The sequence below is a fragment of the Ranitomeya imitator genome, chromosome 4, assembly GCF_032444005.1.
Source record: "Ranitomeya imitator isolate aRanImi1 chromosome 4, aRanImi1.pri, whole genome shotgun sequence".
Taxonomy (NCBI): Eukaryota; Metazoa; Chordata; class Amphibia; order Anura; family Dendrobatidae; genus Ranitomeya; species Ranitomeya imitator.
This window is the reverse complement of record NC_091285.1, coordinates 487,532,267-487,544,432: the sequence shown is the minus strand read 5'-3', so window position 1 is coordinate 487,544,432 and position 12,166 is coordinate 487,532,267. Positions and strand designations below refer to the sequence as shown.

The window sequence follows — 12,166 nt, the reverse complement described above, 5'->3', positions numbered from 1 at the left end:
ACAGCCACACTCTGCGTACTGCATGGTTTCCCCATTTGGGAATGAGCAAATCAGGGCCCGGTCGTGGGGGAAAGTCACTCAAGCTAAGAGATGCCACAGAAGTAGGCAGGGACAGCAGTATCTGGATGCGTCCCTGTTAGTAGTCTCTGGCAGCCACCTGCAGGCCCCTATGGCTTGGGCCTCCTTTCTCCTAGCACTGCAGCGCAGGGGGCCTAACAATTGAATTCCACGCTCTGCAACTTCCCGTCGCAATTCCCCCCATTCCCGTGCATTGCCGCCCTTTTATCCTATCCAATCCCCCTTTTTCTGGGTTCAAGGGTCAGTCCAGGGAATTAAACTCTTCCCTCTGCAACTCCGGTGACACCATTGGTGGTTCCATATCCATCCTGGAAAAAGCACGCCATGTCAGGCTCTCCTCCTTACATTGGAACACCAAAATTATAGCCAAAATGTATTTCTAGCCACTATTGTTTATTGCTGTTTGTCACAATTCTGCTCTGTGTCTCTAAGTGATGAGTCTGTCAGTCAATAGAATGAGTAGTTTAGACATTAGAGGAGGATTATGGTAAAGATTCCTGTGGTATCTAGAGTCACTCTTTTTAGGATGGTCGCCCCACTACTTACCATCTGTTAAGGATAAACCGTAAAAAGGCAGCATGGTGGCTCTATAGTTGGGACTTTTGTCTTACATTTCTGGGGACTGGGTTTGAATCAACAATGGACAACATCCACATTGAATTTGTATATTCTCCCAATGTTTGTGTTAGTTTACTCTGCTTTTCACTCCCCCAAAAATACCGATATAGCATTTAAATTTATAAGCACCAATAGGGGCAGCGAGTGATCACAATGTATTTAAAGCCTTGTGTAATATGTTACCACTATATAAGGCATCATTCACATGTCTGTCTTTGAACACATACTGTACATAAAAAGTGGTATTGGTATTTGTAGTGTTTTGGATTAGTTTGTCATCAGTGTATGGTCTGTTTGTTAGTTTTTACCATTGGTGCATCATGAGTGCTTTTTACAGACGATAAATAAATTACAAAGTTGTTCCTGTCCTTTGCAATGTTAAATACAGATAGCACATGGATATTGTGTGCTCTATGTGTTTTTCATGGACCCATTGATTTGTATTGCCCCTTTTCATCCATAATACTGTAAAAAACCGGACATGTCTCCATGAGTTTTGCATAAACACACAGTCCGTGAGAAACAGACATGTAAATAGGCCAAAAGATTATAATTAGTATACGCAGCCATAAAAAACCCGGATACAACACCTATGTGCAACATGGACATCTGAATGAGACCACGTTTCGCCCCCAGAAGAAGCTCTGGACGAAACGCGCATCGGGGCGCATGAGGGAGGACACTTTGGTGCACACTCTGCACCACCCAGTCTATTGGTATATGTTATGTTCCATACATAATGATTTAATAAGTTGGTTATCGCTGATTACCTCTGAATGTGATCATATATGAATTATCATAACCTTATATGGATGGCCATTTACCTTAGGTATATATCTGGGTGGAATTGAATAATAGTGTGGTCACACTAGCAAGCCTTTTGAAGGGCTGCATCATTTGATAGATGTTACCATATCTTATACATTATCATGGAGTAACTGATATGATTGGCTGAATATCTATAGCGAATGATCTGATGTTTATGTTGGACTAGATGGCAGCCCGATTCTAAAGAATCGGGAGTCTAGAATCCATATATACTTTATTTATTCAAATGTAAAAATAATACAATTAATAAATAATAGTAAGAAAGAACAAAAAATGGCTGCACTCACCAGCTCTTGACAATTCTTGTTATTTAAGGTACAGTTACACAGGATCCATGAACATGCTTATGAGGGGAGGGATGAAAGACATCAGACGACAACTTTGCGTGTTGTGGGCAGTGTCAGGTAGTAGGAAAATAGTCAGTTAATAATAGGCAATAGTTCTTTGCAGGAATGCAGATATTAATAAATAGGCAGTTTATATTGCAGAGAAATTGCTGGGCAATAATGGACAATGTCCTTATGTGGCAAATAATAGAGCAATATACCCAATGTGGCAAAGAAGAGGTTAATAAACGGCAGTCTCTCAGTATAACAGTCAGTGAATAATAGGCAGTATATGGAGAAAACACCAAACAAAAGTTCAAAATTGGTGTGAAAATGTCACTGAACCACTTCACAACTAAATATATATAGTTTTGGTAAATGGTATTATCATTTTTTTGACGAAATTCGGCAGGAGCTTGAAGAGCAACGTCACTGGGCCCGCCTCCACGCAGTAGAAACTTGCTGTGAGGTAAAAATTCAAAAATCACACCAAAATGGCGGGCGGAGTGTGTCACAGTACGGCACGTTTCTGATTGGTCGCTCGCAGCAGGCGGCAACCAATCAGACACTGGACACTGTTGACGTCACTTATCTCTGGACATTAGCTCCGGACATTAGCTCCGGACATTAGCTCCGGACAGGAAGTTGGCACAAATTGCAGGAAGTAGTATTCTAGGCAATTATATATTAGATTATACTGTCCTACTAGGACATAGACATGGTGTGGAATTGTATGTAGAAGTTCAGTACCGAATTGTTCTCCTGTAACACTCTGTTCTTTTTGATATTGGTGTCCTTGGTGATTTTAACTTTAAATAAAGATTTATATAAATAATAATTCATTATCATATGATTCTCTTCTTGTGGCTTCGTGAATTTAAGTTTGCCTTTGATATATATTTGTCTCTGAAGTGCCATAGCTGCTTATATCTAGACATGTTTTGGTGTATAATGAGACCTAAGTAAGCATAATGAGTAAATAAAAGAACTTGACAAAAGAATAAGAGCAGTTTAAAAAAAAAATAAAAAAAATGTATCTAGCACCAATATGCAAAATAAAAAACAGGGTCTCTAGGAAGTTCCATTCATTTTACAGTGGCATGTAAAAGTTTGGGCATCCCTGGTCAAAATTACTGTTATAATGAACAGTTAAGCAAGTTGAAAATGAAATGATCTGTAAAAGGCCTAAGGTTAAAGGTGATACATTTCTTTTGTATTTCAGGCAAAAAAATGACATTTTTTTTCATTTTAAAAATGACAAAAAGGAAAATGGGCCAATGCAAAAAATTTGCCAGTGTGTGTTCAGATAACTTTGACCAATAATTCAGTACTTAATTAGCCTGCTAGGGTTAGAGTTTGTTCACTATCATCAATAGGAAATGCCACGTGATGCAAATTTCCCAGCTATATAATAACCCAGTCTCCTCTAACCTTGCGCCAACAGCAGCCATAGGTTCTTCTAAATAGCTGCCTAGCACTCTAAAAGTAAAAATGGTGGAGGCCAACAAAACAGGAGAAAGCTATAAGAAGATAGCAAAGTGTTTTCAAGTTACCCTTTCCTCAGTTCAAAATGTAATTAAGAAATTGCAGTTAAAAGGAACAGTGGAAGTCAAGATAAGATCTGGAGGACCAAGCAAAATGTCATTGAGAGCTGCTTGTAGGGTTGCTAGAGAGGCAATTCAGAATTCCTGCATAATTGCAAAAGACCTTCAGAAAGATTTAGCAGACTCTGGAGTTGTGGTACATTGTTCTACTGTTTTTTGCCTTTGTCATGTTCCAGCCTTTGAATGTTTTTAATACAACATAACTTTTTTAAATATGTTATTGGTAATGTTATGTCCAAAAGGCATATACACTGTGCCTATATAGACTTCTGTAACAGCTGCCTAACCAGCATTATAAGGATTTTGGCAGTTATAGGGATTCTGGATTGACTGCCTGGATGTTTTTAGTGACAGTTATGGATGCATCAGGTGTAGAGAGATGAGAACACATTTATAGCAGAATTTGTGCCCAGAGTAGAGATTTTCAATCAGCTATAAAGGCACAGTGATTCAGGGTTGGAAGGTTTGTCAAATGGTTTTCAGCTTGTCTTTATTACTATTGTATTATATTGTGTAGCATGGTGATACATGGACAGGCATCTATCATAAAAAGACTATAGAATAATGTCTCCTCTTCTCATTATATATATTTCTGCTCTTGTTATGTCTGGATACAGGCTCGTAAAATGACTGCTCTACAGACTTACATACATCATAGTTCCTGAAAGAGTTGAAAGGGAAAGAAAGTATGATATCTAGAACATTGTCATTGTAAAAAAAAAGTACAAAGTCTTCTCTTGACACCAGGAGATGGTCATTTTTTTTTTTTACAATTTAGTTGTCCCACCTCAGCAACTAATCACCTCTGCAAAGGAGAGATGATAACTTGTGGCTCTTCGGGGGTTCGAGCTCTAGGACCTCTACTGATCTAAAGGTACCTTCACACATAACGATATTGTTAACGATATCGTTGCTATTTGTGACGTAGCAACGATATCGTTAATGAAATCGTTCTGTGTGACAGCGACCAACGATCAGGCCCCTGCTGGGAGATCGTTGGTCGCTGAATAAAGTCCAGAACTTTATTTCGTCGCTGGACTCCTGCTGACATCGCTGGATCGGCGTGTGTGACACCGATCCAGCGATGTCTTCACTGGTAACCAGGGTAAACATCGGGTAACTAAGCGCAGGGCCGCGCTTAGTAACCCGATGTTTACCCTGGATACCATGCTAAAAGTAAAAAAAAACAAATACTAGATACTTACCTAACGCTGTCTGTCCTCCAGCGCTGTGCTCTGCACTCCTCCTGTACTGTCTGTGAGCCGGAAAGCAGAGCGGTGACGTCACCGCTCTGCTTTCCGGCTCACAGCCAGTACAGGAGGAGAGCAGAGAAGCAGAGCGCAGCGCTGGAGGACAGACAGCGTTAGGTAAGTATCTAGTGTTTGTTTTTTTTTACTTTTAGCATGGTATCCAGGGTAAACATCGGGTTACTAAGCGCGGCCCTGCGCTTAGTTACCCGATATTTACCCTGGTTACCGGCATCGTTGGTCGCTGGAGAGCGGTCTGTGTGACAGCTCTCCAGCGACCAAACAGCGACGCTGCAGCGATCCGGATCGTTGTCGGTATCGCTGCAGCGTCGCTTAATGTGAAGGGGCCATTAGAGTGGTGCTCTGTGCTCCGCTATCTCCACAGGCCAATTCCTCTGAGAAATAATCTATACCTTTCCTCGGGCATTTGCTCCTAACATTAGCCTGCCTATTCTACAGCTTCACAGTTCCACAGCCGGCCTTAAGCAGTTACTTACCTCCTACAGGGAAAGGATCAAGTATTTGGAATTCGTATATACCCAATACATTTTCCTACCAGAATCTGCCATGAGGAAAAGGTCAGAAGGGGGACTAATTTATATTTGTCTCATGCAGGTCCAGACTGGGGCTGAATTTCATTTGAAAATTCACAGCCCCATGCTGTTAATTCCACCCTCATAATATCCCCTGATGGGTTCTGTATCTTTATTTTCCGCCTGAAGGAAATCTAGATTTATTTCAAGTTCTATTTTACCAACATTACTGCTATATAAGATTAGATAATACTGCCACTGTTATGACCTGGTGGTCAGGACAATAATGGACCTGGTGGTTAAGAGCACACGGAATGACCTGATAGTTACTGATAATAAGGACGAGCTCTGGGACGTGGGAACTCTGCTGACCGCAATCCCTAAACCTATCAAACACACTAGAAATAGCCGTGGATTGCGCCTAACGCTCCCTATGCAACTCGGCACAGCCTAAGAAACTAGCTAGCCCTGAAGATAGAAAAATAAAGCCTACCTTGCCTCAGAGAAATTCCCCAAAGGAAAAGGCAGCCCCCCACATATAATGACTGTGAGTAAAGATGAAAATACAAACACAGAGATGAAATAGATTTAGCAAAGTGAGGCCCGACCTGCCGAACAGACCGAGGATAGGAAAGGTTACTTTGCGGTCAGCACAAAAACCTACAAAAAGACCACGCAGAGGGCGCAAAAAGACCCTCCGCACCGACTCACGGTGCGGAGGCGCTCCCTCTGCGTCCCAGAGCTTCCAGCAAGCAAGACAAAAAATTAAATAGCAAGCTGGACAGAAAAATAGCAAACCAAAGAAATACAAGCTGGAACTTAGCTTCTGATGGGAAGACAGGTCACAAGAACGATCCAGGAGTGAACAGACCAATACTGGAACATTGACAGGTGGCATGGAACAAAGATCTAAGTGGAGTTAAATAGAGCAGCAGCTAACGAATTAACCTCGTCACCTGTGAAACTCAGAAACACCCACCAGAGGAAGTCCATGGACAGAACCAGCCGAAGTACCATTCATGACCACAGGAGGGAGCCCGACAACAGAATTCACAACAGTACCCCCCCTTGAGGAGGGGTCACCGAACCCTCACCAGAGCTCCAGGCCGACCAGGATGAGCCAAATGAAAGACACGAACCAGATCGGCAGCATGAACATCATTGGGGTCTGTTACCATCTCAAAATTCTCATTGGGGTCTGTTACAAACCCCCAAATATAACAGAAATCATGGAAAGTCTACTTCTAAAGCAGATAGATGAAACTGCAACCCATAATGAGGTCCTGGTTATGGGGGACATTAACTACCCGGATATTAACTGGGAAACAGAAACCTGTGAAACCCATAAAGGCAACAGGTTTCTGCTAATAGCCAAGAAAAATTATCTTTCACAATTGGTGCAGAATCCAACCAGAGGAGCAGCACTTTTAGACCTAATACTATCTAATAGACCTGACAGAATAACAAATCTGCAGGTGGTCGGGCATCTAGGAAATAGCGACCACATTATTGTACAGTTTCACCTGTCTTTCACTAGGGGGACTTGTCAGGGAGTCACAAAAACACTGAACTTTAGGAAGGCAAAGTTTGACCAGCTTAGAGATGCCCTTAATCTGGTAGACTGGGACAATATCCTCAGAAATAAGAATACAGATATTAAATGGAAAATGTTTGAGAACATCCTAAATAGGCACTGTAAGCGGTTTATACCTTGTGGGAATAAAAGGACTAGAAATAGGAAAAACCAAATGTGGCTAAACAAAGAAGTAAGACAGGCAATTAACAGTAAAAAGAAAGCATTTGCACTACTAAAGCAGGATGGCACCATTGAAGCTCTAAAAAACTATAGGGAGAAAAATATTTTATCTAAAAAACTAATTAAAGCTGCCAAAAAGGAAACAGAGAAGCGCATTGCTAAGGAGAGTAAAACTAATCCCAAACTGTTCTTCAACTATATCAATAGTAAAAGAATAAAAACTGAAAATGTAGGCCCCTTAAAAAATTGTGAGGAAAGAATGGTTGTAGATAACGAGGAAAAAGCTAACATATTAAACACCTTCTTCTCCACGGTATTCACGGTGAAAAATGAAATGCTAGGTGAAATCCCAAGAAACAACGAAAACCCTATATTAAGGGTCACCAATCTAAACCAAGAAGAGGTGCGAAACCGGCTAAATAAGATCAAAATAGATAAATCTCCGGGTCCGGATGGCATACACCCACGAGTACTAAGAGAACTAAGTAATGTAATAGATAAACCATTATTTCTTATTTTTAGGGACTCTATAGCGACGGGGTCTGTTCCGCAGCACTGGCGCATAGCAAATGTGGTGCCAATATTCAAAAAGGGCTCTAAAAGTGAACCTGGAAATTATAGGCCAGTAAGTCTAACCTCTATTGTTGGTGAAATATTTGAAGGGTTTCTGAGGGATGTTATTCTGGATTATCTCAATGAGAATAACTGTTTAACTCCATATCAGCATGGGTTTATGAGAAATCGCTCCTGTCAAACCAATCTAATCAGTTTTTATGAAGAGGTAAGCTATAGGCTGGACCACGGTGAGTCATTGGACGTGGTATATCTCGATTTTTCCAATGCGTTTGATACCGTTCCACACAAGAGGTTGGTACACAAAATGAGAATGCTTGGTCTGGGGGAAAATGTGTGTAAATGGGTTAGTAACTGGCTTAGTGATAGAAAGCAGAGGGTGGTTATAAATGGTATAGTCTCTAACTGGGTCGCTGTGACCAGTGGGGTACCGCAGGGGTCAGTATTGGGACCTGTTCTCTTCAACATATTCATTAATGATCTGGTAGAAGGTTTACACAGTAAAATATCGATATTTGCAGATGATACAAAACTATGTAAAGCAGTTAATACAAGAGAATATAGTATTCTGCTACAGATGGATCTGGATAGGTTGGAAACTTGGGCTGAAAGGTGGCAGATGAGGTTTAACAATGATAAATGTAAGGTTATACACATGGGAAGAAGGAATCAATGTCACCATTACACACTGAACGGGAAACCACTGGGTAAATCTGACAGGGAGAAGGACTTGGGGATCCTAGTTAATGATAAACTTACCTGGAGCAGCCAGTGCCAGGCAGCAGCTGCCAAGGCAAACAGGATCATGGGGTGCATTAAAAGAGGTCTGGATACACATGATGAGAGCATTATACTGCCTCTGTACAAATCCCTAGTTAGACCGCACATGGAGTACTGTGTCCAGTTTTGGGCACCGGTGCTCAGGAAGGATATAATGGAACTAGAGAGAGTACAAAGGAGGGCAACAAAATTAATAAAGGGGATGGGAGAACTACAATACCTAGACAGTTTAGCTTAATTAGGATTATTTAGTCTAGAAAAAAGACGACTGAGGGGCGATCTAATAACCATGTATAAGTATATAAGGGGACAATACAAATATCTCGCTGAGGATTTGTTTATACCAAGGAAGGTGATGGGCACAAGGGGGCATTCTTTGCGTCTGGAAGAGAAAAGGTTTTTCCACCAACATAGAAGAGGATTCTTTACTGTTAGGGCAGTGAGAATCTGGAATTGCTTGCCTGAGGAGGTGGTGATGGTGAACTCAGTAGAGGGGTTGAAGAGAGGCCTGGATGTCTTCCTGGAGCAGAACAATATTGTATCATAAAATTATTAGGTTCTGTAGAAGGACGTAAATCTGGGGATTTATTATGATGGAATATAGGCTGAACTGGATGGACAAATGTCTTTTTTTGGCCTTACTAACTATGTTATGTTACTATGTTATGTTAGAGGCAAAAACCCAGGAATTATCTTCCTGACCATAACCCATAAACTTGACCAGGTACTGGAGTTTCCGTCTCGAAACACGAGAATCCAAAATCTTCTCCACCACATACTCCAACTCCCCCTCAACTAACACCGGGGCAGGAGGATCAACGGATGGAACCACAGGCGCCACGTATCTCCGCAATAACGACCTATGGAACACATTATGGAAGGCAAAAGAAGCAGGAAGGGCCAAACGAAATGACACAGGATTGATAACCTCAGAAATCTTATACGGACCAATGAAACGAGGCTTAAACTTAGGAGAGGAAACCTTCATAGGAACATAACGAGACGACAACCAAACCAAATCCCCAACACGAAGTCGGGGACCCACACAGCGCCGGCGGTTAGTGAAACGTTGAGCCTTCTCCTGGGACAATGTCAAATTGTCCACCACATGAGTCCAAATCTGCTGCAACCTATCCACCACAGTATCCACACCAGGACAGTCCGAAGACTCAACCTGCCCAGAAGAGAAACGAGGATGGAAACCAGAATTGCAGAAAAACGGCTAAAACAAAGTAGCCGAGCTGGCCCGATTATTAAGGGCGAACTCAGCCAACGGCAAAAAGGACACCCAATCATCCTGATCAGCAGAAACAAAGCATCTCAGATGTTTCCAAAGTTTGATTAGTTCGTTCGGTTTGGCCATTTGTCTGAGGATGGAAAGCCGAGGAAAAAGACAAATCAATGCCCATCTTAGCACAAAAGGATCGCCAAAACCTTGAAACAAACTGGGAACCTCTGTCAGAAACGATGTTCTCCGGGATACCATGTAAACGAACCACATGCTGGAAAAATAATGGCACCAAATCAGAGGAGGAAGGCAACTTAGACAAAGGCACCAAATGGACCATCTTAGAAAAGCGATCACAAACCACCCAAATGACCGACATCTTTTGAGAGACGGGGAGATCCGAAATAAAATCCATAGAAATATGCGTCCGGCCTCTTCGGGACCGGCAAGGGCAAAAGCAACCCACTGGCACGAGAACAGCAGGGCTTAGCCCGAGCACAAGTCCCACAGGACTGCACAAAAGAACGCACATCCCGCGACAAAGACGGCCACCAGAAGGATCTAGCCACCAAATCTCTGGTACCAAAGATTCCAGGATGCCCAGCCAACACTGAACAATGAATCTCAGAGATAACTCTACTAGTCCATCTATCAGGGACAAACAGTTTCTCCGCTGGGCAACGGTCAGGTCTATCAGCCTGAAATTTTTGCAGCACCCACCGCAAATCAGGGGAGATGGCAGACAAAATTACCCCCTCTTTGAGAATACCCGCCGGCTCAGGAACACCCGGAGAGTCAGGCACAAAACTCCTTGACAGGACATCAGCCTTCACATTCTTAGAGCCCAGAAGATACGAAACCACAAAATCAAAACGGGAGAAAAATAATGACCATCGAGCCTGTCTCGGATTCAACCGTTTGGCAGACTCAAGATAAGTCAAATTCTTGTGATCAGTCAAGACCATCACGCGATGTTTGGCTCCTTCCAGCCAATGACGCCACTCCTCGAATGCCCACTTCATGGCCAACAATTCACGATTACCAACATCATAGTTACGCTCAGCAGGCGAAAACTTTCTAGAAAAGAAAGCACATGGCTTCATCACCGAGCCCTCAGAACTTCTTTGCGACAAAACAGCCCCTGCTCCAATCTCAGAAGCATCAACCTCAACCTGAAACGGAAGCGAAACATCTGGCTGGCACAACACAGGGGCAGAAGAAAAACGACGCTTCAACTCCTGAAAAGCCTCCACAGCCGCAGAAGACCAATTGACCACATCAGCACCCTTCTTGGTCAAATCAGTCAACGGTTTAGCAACAGTAGAAAAATTAGCGATGAAGCGCCGATAAAAATTAGCAAAGCCCAGGAACTTTTGCAGGCTCTTCACAGATGTCGGCTGAGTCCAATCGTAAATGGCCTGGACTTTAACAGGGTCCATCTCGATAGTAGAAGGGGAAAAAATGAACCCCAAAAATGAAACCTTCTGATCTCCAAAGAGACACTTTGACCCCTTCACAAACAAGGAATTCGCACGAAGGACCTGGAATACCATTCTGACTTGCTTCACATGAGACTCCCAATCATCCGAAAAGACCAAAATATCATCCAAATACAAAATCAGGAATTTATCCAGGTACTCTCGGAAGATGTCATGCATAAAGGACTGAAATACTGATGGAGCATTGGAAAGCCCAAATGGCATAACCAGGTACTCAAAATGGCCCTCGGGTGTATTAAATGCTGTTTTCCATTCATCGCCTTGTTTAATAAGCACAAGATTATACGCCCCTCGAAGATCTATCTTGGTGAACCAACTAGCCCCTTTAATACGAGCAAACAAATCAGACAGCAACGGCAAAGGATACTGAAATTTGACTGTAATTTTATTAAGAAGGCGGTAATCAATACAAGGTCTCAAAGAACCATCCTTCTTGGCCACAAAAAAGAACCCTGCTCCTAACGGTGATGACGACGGGCGAATATGGCTTTTCTCCAAGGATTCCTTTATATAACGCCGCATAGCGGCATGTTCTGGCACAGATAAATTGAACAATCGGCCCTTAGGAAACTTACTACCAGGAATCAAATTAATTGCACAATCGCAATCCCTATGAGGAGGTAGGGCACTGGCTTTGGGCTCATTAAATACATCCCGATAATCCGACAAAAACTCTGGAACTTCAGAAGGAGTGGAAGACGAAATAGACAAAAATGGAACATCACCATGCACCCCCTGGCAACCCCAGCTGGACACAGACATAGATTTCCAGTCCAATACTGGATTATGAACCTGTAGCCATGGCAACCCCAAAACGACCACATCATGCAGATTATGCAACACCAGAAAGTGGATATCCTCCTGATGTGCAGGAGCCATGCACATGGTCAATTGGGTCCAATATTGAGGCTTATTCTTGGCCAAAGGCGTAGCATCAATTCCTCTCAATGGAATAGGATACTGCAAGGGCTCCAAGAAAAAACCACAGCACCTAGCATACTCCAAGTCCATCAAATTCAGGGCAGCGCCTGAATCCACAAATGCCATAACAGAATAGGATTACAAAGAGCAAATCAGAGTAACAGACAATAGAAAT

General features: G+C 42.5%; 1 protein-coding gene across 1 annotated transcript in view; it reads left to right on the top strand.

The window, feature by feature from the left end:
- UNC13C (unc-13 homolog C) overlaps positions 1-12,166 on the top strand; it is a 1,145,854-nt gene that overhangs the window by 668,740 nt on the left and 464,948 nt on the right. The window lies entirely within an intron of this gene.